Source organism: Neomonachus schauinslandi, chromosome 7 (assembly GCF_002201575.2).
Source record: "Neomonachus schauinslandi chromosome 7, ASM220157v2, whole genome shotgun sequence".
NCBI classification, from domain to species: domain Eukaryota; kingdom Metazoa; phylum Chordata; class Mammalia; order Carnivora; family Phocidae; genus Neomonachus; species Neomonachus schauinslandi.
This window is the reverse complement of record NC_058409.1, coordinates 92,595,061-92,610,903: the sequence shown is the minus strand read 5'-3', so window position 1 is coordinate 92,610,903 and position 15,843 is coordinate 92,595,061. Positions and strand designations below refer to the sequence as shown.

General features: G+C 39.0%; 1 non-coding gene across 1 annotated transcript; it reads left to right on the top strand.

The window, feature by feature from the left end:
• The first annotated feature begins 10,012 nt into the window (after positions 1-10,012).
• On the top strand, positions 10,013-10,119 carry LOC123325377. Its single transcript, XR_006540392.1, has one exon. It is a non-coding gene; the product is annotated as a U6 spliceosomal RNA (small nuclear RNA).
• The last annotated feature ends 5,724 nt before the right edge of the window (positions 10,120-15,843 follow it).

Here is a 15,843-nt window from a genome sequence, read left to right as displayed (position 1 = left end):
AATTCCTTAATATCATAAAATGTCCAGTCAGGGAACACATTTCTTTAGTTATCTCATACTTTTTTTTATTATTAGTATGTTATGTTAATCACCATATAGTACATCATTAGTTTTTGATGTAGTGTTCCATGATTCATTGTTTGCATATAGCATACCTTTTAACAAATTTGACCCAAGGTCAAAATAAGGTCTAAATGTTAAAATTGATTCATGTGTCCCTTAACTCTCATTTAACTTTTTGAATCACCCTCCAACCTCCTCCCATCTCTTTTTTTGCATGAAAAAAATAAGGTAATTTGTCTGGTAATGCTTGTCACAGTCTGGATATTACTGATTTTATCCCCAAGGTGAAGTTTAACATGCTCTTCTGGACCCTGTGTTTCCTATAAACTGTTAGTTAGATTTAGAGACTTGATCAGACCCAAGTTTGATTTTCTGGCAGTGATTCACCGTAGGTGATACTGTCCAACTCCACCTAGGAGACATGTAATAATTGATTGCTTAGTTTTTGTTTTGTTAGCAGCTATTATTACTTACTGCCTGGATTCATACTTTTATTAAGGCTTTCAAAGTAGTTATATTCTAATTCTCCCTCTGTTTGTAAGTAATATTTTCATTCCATACAACATTAAGGAAAAAAAAATGGGATGTTTGAGGGGAAGGATTGGGATTTATTGGAAGAACTGCGGGGAGGGGGGGTTCCCCAAAGAACGAAGGCTTTGTGAAAGGCTATCAGAGTCAAAAAAACTATTAGGCAATTTAGAGCTTTTCTCTCTCTTCTCTCTCCAGGTTTGCCTCCATTCCTCTCATCTTAATTTGTTTAGCTTTTTCATAGCCAAATATGGTTGCCCCATACTTCCTGAATTTACATTTCCACAGCCAAACAACTTACAGAGATATTGTGCAAGGACGTTTCAATATCAGATCCCCTAGTTGATATATTCTGATTAGTCCCATATGAACAAACTAGTTATGACAATTAGGACAGTATGGCAAAGTCACACCATTCAAATATGTCTACCTGTGGATCAGGTGAGGGAGAGTTCTTAGAGAAAAAGTAAATGTTTTGGACAGACCTTCCAAAATAATTGTTATTGGTATCTCCTCCTACCATGTCAGTCCATGGTTTCAAACCATCATTTTTATACATTGATGAATCTCTCTCTCCTCCCTTCTTTCAAATGAGTTTCAGACTCTTATATAAAACCGCCAACTAAAATATTCCCTTAGAAATCCTGTAGACCCGAACCTCAATATTTTTTTTTAATTTTATTTTGTTATGTTAGTCATCATACAGTACATCATTAGTTTTTGATGTAGTGTTCCATGATTCATTGTTTTCATATAACACCCAATGCTCCATGCAATACGTGCCCTCCTTAATATCCATCACCAGGCTAACACATTCCCCCACCCCTCTACCCTCTAAAACCATCAGTTTGTTTCTCAGAGTCCATAGTCTCTCATGGTTCATCTCCCCCTCTGATTTCCCCCCCTTCACTTTTCCCTTCTTTCTCCTAATGTCCTCCATGCTATTCCTTATGTTCCACAAATAAGTGATAAGTGATAATTGACTTTCTCTGCTTGACTTATTTCACTTAGCATGATCTCCTCCAGTCCCATCCATGTTGATGTAAAAGTTGGGTATTTATCCTTCCTGATGGCTGAGTAATATTTCATTGTATATATGGACCACATCTTTTTTATCCATTCATCTGTTGAAGAGCATCTCGGCTCTTTCCACAGTTTGGCTATTGCGGACATTGCTGCTATGAACATTGGGGTGCATATGGCCCTTCTTTTCACTACATCTGTGTCTTTGGGGTAAATACCCAGTAGTGAAATTGCTGGGTCATAGGGTAGCTCTATTTTTAATTTTTTGAGGAAACTCCACACTGTTTTCCAAAGTGGCTGTACCAACTTGCATTCCCACCAACAGTGTAGGAGGCTTCCCCTTTCTCCACAACCTCTCCAACATTTGTTGTTTCTTGCCTTGTCAATTTTTGCCATTCTAACTGGTGTAAGGTGGTATGTCAATGTGGTTTTGATTTGAATTTCCCTGATGGCTAATGATGATGAACATTTTTTCATGTGTCTGTTAGCCATTTGTATGTCTTCTTTTGAGACGTGTCTGTTCATGTCTTCTGTCCATTTTTTGACTGGATTATTTGGTTTTTGGGTGTTGAGTTTGAGAAGTTCTTTGTAGATCTTGGATATCAGCCCTTTGTCTGTAGTGTCATTTGCAAATATCTTCTCCCATTCTGTAGGTGGCCTCTTTGTTTTGTTGACTGTTTCCTTTGCTGTGCAGAAGCTTTTTATCTTGATGAAGTCCCAAAAGTTCATTTTCGTTTTTGTTTCACTTGCCTTTGGAGATGTATCTTGAAAGAAGTTGCTGTGGCCAATGTCGAAGAGGTTACTGCCTATGTTCTCCTCTAGGATTTTGATGGATTCCTGTCTCACATTGAGGTCTTTCATCCATTTTGAGTTTATCTTTGTGTATGGTGTTAGAGAATGGTCGAGTTTCATTCTTCTGTATATAGCTGCCCAATTTTCCCAGCACCATTTATTGAAGAGACTGTCTTCTTTCCACTGCATATTTTTTCCTGCTTTGTCGAAGATTATTTGACCATAGAGTTGAGGGTCCGTATCTGGGCTCTCTATTCTGTTCCATTGGTCTATATGTCTGTTTCTGTTCCAGTACCATGCTGTCTCAGTGATCACGGCTTTGTAATATAGCTTGAAATCAGGCAACACGATGTCCCCAGCTTTGTTTTTCTTTTCAACATTTCCGTGGCAATTCAGGGTCTTTTCTGATTCCATACAGATTTTAGGATTGTTTGTTCCAGCACTTTGAAAAATGTCATTGGAATTTTCATCGGGATGGCATTGAAGGTATAGATTGCTCTGGGTGGGATAGACATTTTAACGTTTATTCTTCTGATCCATGAGCATGGAAAGTTTTTCCATCTTTTAGTCTTCAATTTCATCATGAGTGTTCTATAGTTCCTAGAGTATAGATTCTTTACCTCTTTGGTTAGGTTTATTCCGAGGTATCTTATGGTTTTTGGTGTTATTGTAAATGAAATCGATTCTCTAATTTCTCTTTCTATGGTTGCATTGTTAGTGTATAAGAAAGCAACTGATTTCTGTGCATTGATTTTGTATCCTGCCACATTACTGAATTGCTGTATGAGTTCTAGTAATTTGGGGGTGGAGTCTTTTGAATTTTCCACGTAAAGTATCATGTCATCTGCGAAGAGAGAGAGTTTGACTTCTTCTTTGCCGATTCGGATGCCTTTTCTTTTTGTTGTCTGATTGCTGTTGCTAGGACTTCTAGCACTATGTTGAACAACAGTGGTGAGAGTGGGCATCCTTGTCGTGTTCCTGACTTAAGGCAAAGGCTCTCAGCTTTTCCCCATTGAGGGTGATACTTGATGTGGGTTTTTCATAGATGGATTTTATGAAATTGAGGAATGTTCCCTCTATCCCTATGCTCTGAAGAGTTTTAATCAGGAAAGGATGCTGTATTTTGTTAAATGCTTTTTCTGCATCAATTGAGAGGACCATGTGGTTCTTCTCTCTCCACTTATTAATGTATTCTATCACATTGATTGATTTGATTTGTGAATGTTGAATCACCCTTGCATCCTGGGGATAAATCCCATTTGGTGGTGGTGGAGGATCCTTTTAATGTATTTTTGGAACCTATTAGCTAGGATTTTGTTGAGAATTTTGGAATCCATATTCATCAGGGATATCAGTCTGAAATTCTCCTTTTTGATAGGGTGGGGATTAAGGTAATGCTGGCCTCATAGAATGAGTCTGGAAGCTTTACTTCTGTTTCTATTTTTTGAAACAGCTTCAGGAGAATAGGTATTATTTCTTCTTTGAATGTTTGGTAGAATTCCCCATAGAATCCATCAGGCGCTGGACTCTCGTATTTTGGGAGGTTTTTGATCACTGCTTCAATCTCATTCCTGGTTATTGGCCTATTCAGGTTGTCAATTTCTTCCTGTTTCAGTCTTGGTAGTTTATAGGTTTCCAGGAAGGCATCCATTTCTTCCAGGTTGCTTAATTTATTGGCATATAGTTGTTGATAATAATTTCTAGTAATTGGGGCGCCTGGGTGGCTCAGTTGGTTAGGTGACTACCTTTGGCTCAGGTCATGATCCTGGAGTCCTGGGATCGAGTCCTGCATCGGGCTCCCTGCTCAGCAGGGAGCCTGCTTCTCCCTCTGACCCTCCCCCCTCTCATGTACTCTCTCTCTCTCTCTCATTCTCGCTCTCTCAAATAAATAAATTTATAAAAAAAATTTCTAATAATTGTTTCTATATCCTTGGTGTTGTGATCTCTCCCTTTTCATTCATAATTTTAATTTGGGTCCTTTCTCTTTTCTTTTGGATAAGTCGGGCCAGTGGCTTATCGATCTTATTCATTCTTTTAAAGAATGAGCTTCTGGTTTCATTGACCTGATCTACTGTGTTTCTGGTTTCTAATTCATTGATCTCTGCTCTAATCTTAATTATTTCTCTTCTAATGCGTGGCTTAGGCATCGTTTGTTGCTTTTTCTCTAGTTCTTTAAGGTGTAGAGTTAGTTGGTGAATTCGGGATTTTTTTATTTTTTTGAGTGAGGCTTGGATGGCTATGTATTTCCCCCTTAGGACCGCCTTTGCAGTATCCCACAGGTTTTGGGCCAATGTGTTTTCGTTCTCATTGTTTTCCATGAATTGTTTAAGTTCTTCTTTGATTTCCTGGTTGACCCAAACATTCTTAAGCAGAGTGGTCTTTAGCTTCCAAGTGTTTGAATTTCTGCCAAATTTTTTCTCGTGATTGAGTTCCAGTTTTAAAGCATTATGGTCTGAGAATACGCAGGGAATAATCTCAGTCTTTTGGTATCGGTTGAGACCTGATTTGTGACCCAGTATGTGGTCTATTCTGGAGAAAGTTCCATGTGTGCTCGAGGGGAATGAGTATTCTGTTGTTTTAGGGTAGAATGTTCTGTACATATTTATGAGGTCCATCTGGTCCAGTGTGTCATTCAAAGCTCCTGTTTCTTTGTTGATTTTCTGCTTAGATGGTCTGTCTATTGCTGACAGTGCAGTATTGAGGTCTCCTACAATTAACGTATTATTATCAATATGACTCTTAATTTTGGTTAACAGTTGGCTTATGTGGTTGGCTGCTCCCATGTTGGGGGCATCAATATTTACAATTGTTAGATCTTCTGGTTGGACAGGCCATTTAAGAATGATATAGTGTCCTTCTGTGTCTCTAACTACAGTCTTTAGCTTAAAATCTAATTTGCCTGATATAAGAATTGCTATCCCAGCTTTCTTTTGAGGTCCATTGGCATGGAAGATGGAACTCCATCCCTTCACTTTCAGTCTGGATGTATCTTTAGGTTCAAAATGAGTCTCTTGTAGACAGCATATGGATGGGTCCTGTCTTTTTATCCAATCTGCAACCTTGTGCTATTTTATGGGAGCATTTAGGCCATTCATGTTGAGACTGATTATTGAAAGATATGAATTAATTGTCATCATGTTGCCTGTGAAGTCCTTGTTTCTGTAGATTGCCTCTGTAAATTTCTGTTCTATATCACTCTTGGGGTCTTTCTCCTTTTACAGAAACCCCCTTAATATTTCTTGCAGGGCTGGCTTAGTGGTCACATATTCTTTCAGTTTCTGCTGGTCTTCGAAGCTCTGCATTTCTCCATCCATTCTAAATGCAGCCTTGCCGGATAAAGTATTCTTGGCTGCATGTTCTTCTCGTTTAGTACCCTGAATATGTCTTGCCAGGCTTTTCTGGCTAGCCAGGTCTCTGTGGAGAGGTCTGACGTTATCCTGATGTTCCTCCCTCTGTAAGTAAGGAATCTCTTCCCCCAACTGCCCTTAAGATGGTTTCCTTGGTTCTAAGATTTGTGAATTTTACTATTACATGCCAGGGCATTGGTCCGTTTTCCTTGATCATGGGAGGGGTCCTCTCTGCCTCTAGAACACGAATGTTTATTTCATTCCCCTGATTAGGGAAGTTCTCAGCTATGATTTGCTCAAATGTATCTTCTAGTCTTCTCTCTCCACCCCCTCAGGGATCCCAATAATTCTGACATTGGAAAGTTTCATGGTGTCACTTATGTCTCTAATTCTGTTTTCATGAATTTTAAGGTGTTTCTCCCAGGCCTCCTCTTTTCCCTTCTCTTCTACCAGTTTGTCTTCTAGATCACTAATTCGTTCTTCTGTCTCGTTTACTCTACTCGTTAGAGTATCTAGATTAGAGTGGATCTCATTGATAGCATTTTTAAGTGCTGCCAGTTCAGCTTTCATTTCTGCCCTTAGAGACTCTATGTTGCCATTAATCAATTTCTCCATTCTAGCTATCGTCTTCATAACTGTTATCCTGAAGTCCATTTCCCACATTTTGGTTATATCTGTATCCATTTGTAAATCTGGGACAGAAGTCACAGTCTCTGAGTCTTTCCTAGTTTGGGGGTTCCTCCTCCTAGTCATTCTGTTGAGGGGTGGTTGAGGGAATGTACAGAGTCCAAATTATTGACTATAACCCAAGCAAGATGCATCTGTTTATAACCCAAGGGTTGCCGGCCTCTTGTTCTCCCAGCCTGTCTTCTGTGGGAGGGGCCTGCCGCGCTGTTACTCAGGCAACCCTGTTCAGGCAGAGTTGCCCTGCCCCCTGTGTGTGGGGGGATGGGCTCAGTGAAAACCGTTTTTGGGGGGCTTTTGTTCTCCGGCAGCTTTCCCTGGTGGCTTTCTGCGTCTCTTCCGAGAGTCGGAGCAGAAGAGACTGTTTCCAACCCTCTGCCTCAGAACAGAGAAATTGGAGTCTGTTCTTCAGTGAGCTCTCCAGGCCACACTATCTCTGTTTCTGTCTGTGCTGCTAAAAACTGCAGTGTCCTGGGTTGTGTGCCCCTCAGCAACACTCCTAGTCCTCGCCTCCAGGTTGGGGCATGTCTTTTCCCTTTGTGCTTCTAAAACCACCAGCTGCCCCCAGTTCACACGTGCGGCCCCATCGCTCCAGGTTTCAGCCCAGGGGGCTGCCCTAAAGTCCTTTCCCCATCGCTACCGGTCAGCGAGTCTGTGCCCGTTCCCCAGCGCAGGAGGCTTTCGCGCTCTGGCAGTGCAGGATCCTGAAGGCTCCCTCCCCCTTCTGTTTATCTGCTGATATCTGCCCGTGGAATCACAGCTCCCTGCTTCTTACCTTGAAGCCAACTGCCTGTGATATTCTGTTTGTAGAGATCCAGATATATCTTCTTACATCTCAGGCTGATTTCGTGGGTGTTCAGAGTGGTCTAGTAGATATCCAGCTCAATTCTGGGGACTGTTTGGAATAGGGTCCCCTACTCCTCCGCCATCTTTTCCTCCCTCCCCAAACCTTAATATGTCAAAGATTGAACTCATCATCTTACCACCCAAAAATTGATCTTCCCACTTCATGCCCCATCTCAATGAAAGGAACCATAAGCAATGCAGTGAGCCATATAAGAAATGTGAGAATTGTCCTAGACTCTTAACTATTACCCCTTTCTTCCCATGTCATTCTTCTTGTCACAGAGGACTTGAATTCTACCTCCTTTAATATCATCTGCATTTGTTCCCTCTATTTGATTCCCACTAATGGTCACTGCTCTAGCCAGTAGCCATTGCTTCTAACCTGATTACTGCCACAGCCTCCTAACTGAAATCTCTGGGTTTCAGAATGGTTCTTTTCCCATTTACTCTACACACCTCTAATAAAAGCCATCTTTTTAAAGCACTGGGTGTTATATGCAAACAATGAATCATAGAGCACTACATCAAAAACTAATGATGTACTGTATGGTGACTAACATAACATAATAAAAAAATAAAGCATAGTTATAATCATTTCATTTTGCCAATTAAATTCCTTCAGTGGGCTACCACAACTTCCAGGATAAGAGTTCAAACTCCCTATCTTAGCAACCAAAATTCTTCACCGTCTGGCTCCTGACCACTCCTCTACCTTTGCCCCCATCCCTCCCTCACAGTCAATGTACTGTCTAATCACCTAAAAGCATTTTTAGTTTCCCAAATTGGACAGGTTTTTCATGCTTCTCTGCTTCCTTTCCCTTACCTGTTTCCACTCTCTGGTATAACTTACCTGTTCACATTTTCATCCAACTAATAGCAGGTGGCTCCTCAAAATTCAACTAAAAGTTGAGTTTTCATCTTCTATGAGAAACTTCCTAGAGGACATGTTGAGTTTGACTTTTTATCTCCAACATTTAGCCCAGTGCCCAATATTGAGTAAGTGTTGAATACATGTTTGTAATATATAAATAAATAAAAACCTACAGACTTTGGGCATAAGTGCCTGGAATTTTTGTAGCTCCATTTTTTTTTCAGGAATTCTGGGCAGTAACTACTCCATGTGCTTTTAGTCAATACAGGTTTCCCCCCAGGCTCTTCTGATGATTCTCTCAGCAAAGTGTATCTGAGTTCATGGACCACAGGTCAACAGGAGTGAACTAGTTAGCTCTCACAGTTGGCACTGCTACTTGGTACCAATGCAGATAGAAGGAGCCCAAGTAAGCATAGGAAAGTGAAAACAGATTCCTGGAATCTTCAAGGAACACAATTAGTGCTTCCTTGCTTGATTACGGAAAATTCAAAAATCAAGTACTGATCTTTTGGAGTCTAGAATTACAGTCCTTACCATGAGGTCTTTGCTGATACCTGTAGCTCATATTTGATCACTTTCTTGACCATCTAGGACAATTCTTGATTTCTGTCATTCATTTTAATACCTGACTATATTTTGTGTAACTCTTTACCCTATTGTCTAGTTTCTCACAGTTATATGTAAGCATTTTGTAGGCAAAAACAAACAAAAAACCCACACAAAATAACATGGCCTATTTCTCAATGTGAAAAGTACCAGAAACCCAGAGAAGGATAAATATTTAGAGTTTTTCTAAGAAAGAAGGGATAATTCTAGAATTTATAAACCTATTGTATCTAAAGTAAAAAAAAAAAAAAAGAAAGAAAGAAAAGAAAAGAAAAACTAGCAAAAAGATTATTGAAAGGTGATTTGTGAGTATATAAAAAGGAGAATTTGTAATCACCAGTAGCCACTTGCATTCATGGAGGACAAATTATGCTAAATGAACCTAATTGTCTTTTCTAACTGGTAAACTAAATTATAACAATTCATATCAATCTGGGATTTTATAACAGAAAGCACTTTATACAGATAATTCTCAGTGAGGTTGCATAACATTGTGGAAAGATAATGTATTTTTAAGCAAAACAGATATGAGTTTGAATCTTGGTGCTACTTTACTTCTCTGAGCCTCTTTTCTTCATCTGTATGTTTAAAACATATACAAAGATAATCTGTGTTCCAGTCCAGTTACTGAAACAAGCAATATCTACATTTTATGGAGACTTTATTCTAATTATCACCATTCTTAATATTCTCAGTAAACAGTGAGGAATGTAATAGTGCTGTCTTTTTTGCATATGGGAAAATCAAGGGTAAGTTTAAGTAACTTTCCACATGACACCCAATAAGTGTGTTAAAGAACAAAGATTTGAATCCCTGTTCTCAGCTATATGCTTTCCCCTGGGCCATAGAGAAGGGAGATCACTTCATTTCATCATTTTGTAAGCATGGAGTATGTAAAATGGTAAAGAACTGAGAGCTGGATGGTATTACAATACAGAAAGTTTATAGGCACTTAACTGACCAGACCTTCATAATGTTGATCAAAATCCACCTGGATGGGGGTGAAGTGCATTCTCTTTCACCATACAGAGCTCTGACTTGGCCTATCTTCTTCAACAATTTAATTAAATTAAATAAAGGACATTCTAATTAAATATGTAAGCAGAGAATGCAACAAGTAGGCAATATGCTGGATATCAAAATCCAGATTTATTTGAAAAGAAATAGGTAAGAAGAATGAGTCAAAATAATGAAACCAGTTTTATCAGAGATCAAGAAAAAAATCCTATATTTATGATTAAAAAAATTAAACATACTCACTTCAACAGCACATATACTGATATTGGAATGATAGAGAGAAGTTTAGCCTAGCTCCTGTGCAAGAATGACACATAAAGTTGTGAGGTATTCCATGTTTTTTCTTTCTTAAATTAAACTTCATGAGTATGGAATAGGAGAGACATGTTTTAACAGCAGTTAAATACTATGACTTAAGTTGACTACAAGCTCAATATGAATTAATAATATGGCAAGTCTACCACTTAATCTTGGGTCCCATTCAAAGAGATTCAGCATCATACACAATGAAGATGATGGTTTCAAACTGTTCTGGGCTGGTCAATCTTCACCTGGAATTTCACATTTAATTCTGAACATCATATTTTGAAAAGAACCTTGACAAACTAGAGGTCATCTGGGAAACATTCCCATGATGGTAAAAAACTCAAAACATTATGCAAGAAATGCTTTGGAGATACTGGAGAAGTATACACCAGAGGAAAGAAGACACACGGGAAACATTATAATGAAGGATCCAACTGGAAGAAAGATTTGACTTAGTCTGTGTAGATCCAAATAGTGGACAAAAGACCATGCAAGGGAGACATTTCTCAGGGCAAATGGATGGAAGTGAATGCTAATTAAGTCTACTGTTTACCAAGCACAGAGTTAAAATGTATCTTATATACTCTATTTCTCACAAAACCCCTTTAGGTAGCAAGCACTGCTACCTCTATTTACAGATAAAAAAAAAAAATCTAGCTTAAAAGATTAAAATAACTTGCCCAATGTCCTAAAACTAGTAAGTTCCTAATGAGGGATGCATCCTGACAACCCTAAGTTGTAGGTATTATTTCAGTTACAAAAGGATCTGAATTAACAAATTTGCTAAAGGTCAAAGGTGACTACATGACAGAACTGGCTTAATAAGCACTTAACTTGTGCCAGGACTTGGGCAATATATTTCACAAGTATAGTTTATTTTAACACAACAATAGCGTGTGATGGGTATTGTTATTCCCTTCTTACAGATAAGGACACTGAGGCATAGATAGATAAAGCAACTTGCTCAAGATCATAAGTGACTGAGATTGGATTAAAACCCAGGTTTATGTGCCTTAACCACTGTGCTATGCTGCCTCTCCTAGAGAAGCAGAAAGAATTTTCTACCAACTAAAGCACTCTAAAAATGCTTGAAGAGGCAGCCAGGTCTTCATCACTGAAGTGGTCCAAGTAGAGGCTGGTGGGCCCTGTGGGAGAGTAGAGCTATGATGAGAAACCTAGAAACTCCAAGCCTCTATGATTCTGTCAAATTTGTTTTTCAGATTCATTTTTCACAGGGTGTGCTAAGTATCAAACAGGTGCTTGGTAAGTAGCTATTGACTTGAAAGGAATAGAAGTTCTCTCTCTAGAAGGGAACCCCCAAGGGCATTGCTATGGGAGCTGTGGCTTTGCAAGTGAACTTTCTAGCTATTTGTGTCAAGGCTGAATTAGAGGGAGGCGGGCTTCCCAGCACAGCTAGCAATTAGAATCCAACCCACAAATTCATACACTGGACTGGCTGCTTGCATGGGAAGGAGAGGGAAGGAGGCACTTTCAAGGGATAAAGTAGAAGCAGCAGCCCTGTGAGCTGTGGCCACAAGGCAGCCTGGACAGCTGGCCTCAGTCTTGATTTGGATTAAGATGTTTATTCTGCTTTGCCTCCCAGGCCTCTCCCTTCCTGCCCCAAGGGCTGTCCACTCAAGTGTCTGAAGAGGTGATTAATTAGATACAGACTCTCAGAACCTGTCAAGAAATGTTCTTGGACTAAGATTCACATTGGGGGTGAAAGATACCCTCCCAGTGGTACTATATAGAAATCCCCTCCCTTTGCTGACTCCTATAGTTGAAAGGTCATGACCCATGAAAAAATCTGAATAAATGCATGCCATGCTGAGCTTTTGTCTGAGCATTGTGAAATGGTAATGTAGGGAGAGCATGCAACCCAAAGTCTTGATTGGGGGTTTCCTGGGAGCAAGTTTTCTCAGAGGAATATGCATAGATTGTACATTTGGTTTTTAGAAAGAGGATAAAAAGTCCTCTTGCTCAATGCCCAGTCCACTGGTTTATCAGAACTACTCAAATTATCACTTCCTTGCATTAAAGCAGTGGTTCACAAACATTTTGGTCTCAAATCTCATTTATACTCTTAAAAATAATGGGGGATCCCAAAGAGCTTTCGTTTGTGTGAGTTATACCTCTCAATATTTGCCATATTGGAAATTAAAACTGAGAAAAATTTAAAACTTCAGTTCATTAATTTCTTTTAAAATAACAATACACCAGGGCGCCTGGGTGGCTCAGTCATTAAGTGTCTGCCTTCAGCTCAGGTCATGATCCCAGGGTCCTGGGATCGAACCCCGCATTGGGCTCCCTGCTCGGCGGGAAGCCTGCTTCTCCCTCTCCCACTCCCCCTGCTTGTGTTCCCTCTCTCACTGTGTCGCCCCCTGTCAAATTAAAAAAAAAAAATCTTAAAAAAAAAAAAAAACAATACACCATCATATATTAACATAATATTTTTCTGAAAAATAAATATATTTTCTAAAACAAATATATTTGGTTGAGAAGACTGTCGCTGTTTTACATTTTCGAAAATCTCTTTAATGTCTGGCTTAATAGAAGGCAGCTGGATTCTAAGATCTGCTTCTGCTTTCAATCTGTTGTGATATGTTATTTGGGTTGAAGGTTATGAAGAAAATCCCACCTCACATAGTATGTAATTAGGCAAGGGAGGAGTACTTCACCAGACTTTTTAGATAACTGTGGTGATTTTTTTTAGTACACCAAAACAGGTTAGTTGTAGTATGGAACCTGACCCCATATCAATGAACTTTTCATACTCTATTACATTAAAATCCATTGATCTGTCCTGCACTTTGAATGGATCTTTTACCCATGCATGGTTCTGTAATATCATATATTAATCATCTAGGAAATATTGATTCACTGAGTTATGCAGATCTTTCAAATTTTTTTTTTAAGATTTTATTTATTTAACAGAGAGAGACACAGCGAGAGAGGGAACACAAGCAGGGGGAGTGGAGAGAGAGAAGCAGGCTTCCCGCTGAGCAGAGAGCCGGATGTGGGGCTCGATCCCAGGACCCTAGGATCATAACCTGAGCTGAAGGCAGACGCTGAACGACTAAGCCACCTAGGCGCCCCTTCCAAATGTTGATACATTTATTATACAATATAAAAAAATCTCATGTCTATTAATATCACCACTGATCTTAAAAGAAAAATCTTTAAATATTGGAAACTTGTCAAGCTCATGGTGGCAGGTAAAATTTTTTAAATTTCTAATTTTCACCAAAAGTTCCAATTTTATCATTGAAATCAGATAGCGTCAGTGGTTTTCCTTGAAATGACAGACTCACTTTGTTCATTTTTGAGAAAATGTCTGCCAGATACTCAAGTCTGAATAACCAGTTTGTCTGTCAGTCAATTTTTCAAGAAAAGATGGTGTTCCATGGCAAAAGTGGCTGGTTTAGTTCACAGCTCAAAAAATCTCACAAGTGCTTTTTCTTAAGAATTTGGTGTGCCTCAAAAGTGTTTTATGTGTGCTTCCCATTTTGTCACAGAAAGTACTAAAAATATGTGTACTTAGGGCACCTGGGTGGCACAGTTGGTTAAGCGTTCGACTCTTGGTTTCAGCTCAGGTGGTGATCTCAGGGTCATGGGATTGAGCCCTGTGTTGGGCTGTGCACTCAGAATGGAATCTGCTAAAGTTTCTCTCTCTCTCTCTCTCCCTCTGCCTCCCCTTTGTGTGCTCTCTCTCTCTCAAATAAACAATAAATTTTTAAAAAATATATGTGTACTCAAGGGTCGGGATTTTAATAAAACTAATAATACAGCTTCATCATAGATAATCTTAAGAAAACTGCCTTTTTGTTTTTCCCATGAGTGTGTGGTGTTGAAGTATGCAATGATAGTTGGGTATCCTGCCTTGATTTGTTCTAAAGTGGCAGCAGTTATGTCTACATTTGCTTCTCCATCATCAGTGCAAATGTTAACTTAGTGAGAATGGCAGATGACATCTTAGTATTATTATGAAAATAGTTGTGACTTTGAAGACCTCCTAAAAGTTTCTTAAAGACTCCAGAGGCCCATGGACTTCACTTAGAGAATTGTTGGGCTAAAGTGTTGAAAGACCTTATTAAAATTCAAGTGTCTTCTGGGAGGGATGAGTAAAAAAATAAACTCTTGGCAGTCACTGTCAGCTTTGTGTGGAGGCAGGAGAGTTCAGCAAGTATGGCCTTCAACTTCAGGAGTCAGATAAATCTGGGATAGGATGCCAGATCCCACACTTTCTAGCTCTGTAAGTCATGTAATTTTTAAGGTTTTGGTTTTTTCTTCTGTAAATGGAAATAATAATCCTCAACCTTTACATCTGCTATGAGGATTTAATATGATAAGTACCTAATGCATAGTACATAATTAATAAATGTTAACTGGTTTTATAGTTTACATTCTTATAAACTAGAAAGAATGGGATAAAAGATGGCTAAGTTCTTAATGGGAACAGGGAACAGGAAGCTGCCCGAGAGCCACAGGGTGGGAAATTGCTAAGTATCAACTAAGATTAGCCATCTAGGGGGGTGCATGGAAAAGAGGTGAAGAAGAGACTAAAGACAGTCTTCGCTTTCTCATTCATCTATTCAAAAAATATATGATGATAATCTACTGCATGTCAGGTTCCAATTTTGCACTAAGAAAAGCCACAAAGAAATGTGGGCTGTATATACAACTGGTACAGTGGGCAGGATGTGGGATTCATGTCAGAAGACCCGGCTTTGGGGTCCAGTTTTGTACTAGCTATGTCTCCTACGTCATGCCCTTTAAATCCTCTCAAATTTGGTTTTCCTATTTAAAAAATGGGAAAGATAATGAATGCTTCACTGTGAGGTTTCAAGAATAAATGTTAAAATGTGGTTAAAGCAGTCTTTACTTATTTTGGTGCCTGTGGTTCTTGAAGTGATTCACCTTTTAAGTCTTGAAAATCAATATCATGTAGATGAAGGAATCCCTCTATACTAGATTTCTTTGACTCTAAATAAGAATAATAACACCTGCTTACTTTTGAGGGGTCTTAGTATATACAGTGTCAATATAGTTTGTGTATAGTACAAGGTAAGGTGCTCAGTAAATGGCAGTTATTATTTATGATTTCACAGTGAGATAGATATACCTCACATGAAATTCGACACATAACAATCCAAGAAAATAAATGGCAGAGAAAAAATTTTATAATGATGCTGAATTTAAAAAGATACACCAGCAAACAATTAATAGTGATAGAATGAAAGGTCTGATTATCATGTAGAGACTCATTCTGTGACCAAACCATGGTGAGAGCATCTTCTTGCCTTCCTACATCCATTCTCAAGATCTAACCTCCAACCTTTAAACAGTGTTGGAAGCAAGAGACATGAATAAATGATAAATTATGCCAGCCTAAGCAGATGATCAGGCAGAACCCTAGTGGAAGCTAAGGAGTGGAGTTTGGGGGAAACAAAGGAATTGAAAGGATTAAGAAAGCATGGAAGCAGATGAAATAGTGCCCAAGGATGGATGTTATGGGTCTCTCCTGGCATTAGTGATGCTACATGGAGTACCCCAGAAGCCCATAGCTAATAACCCAGGCTTTTTGATGAGCTGAAAGATGATAAGAATATTATAGAGAAGTCTTCTCTACTCTCTACCTCATATTAAAATGTATATAAGATAGGGAATACCACCAAACTCAAAGACTGAACTTTATCCTAAATTTTTCATGGAAGTTTGACAAACTAGCAGTCAATCCACTTGGTTGTGGGGTGTATTTTA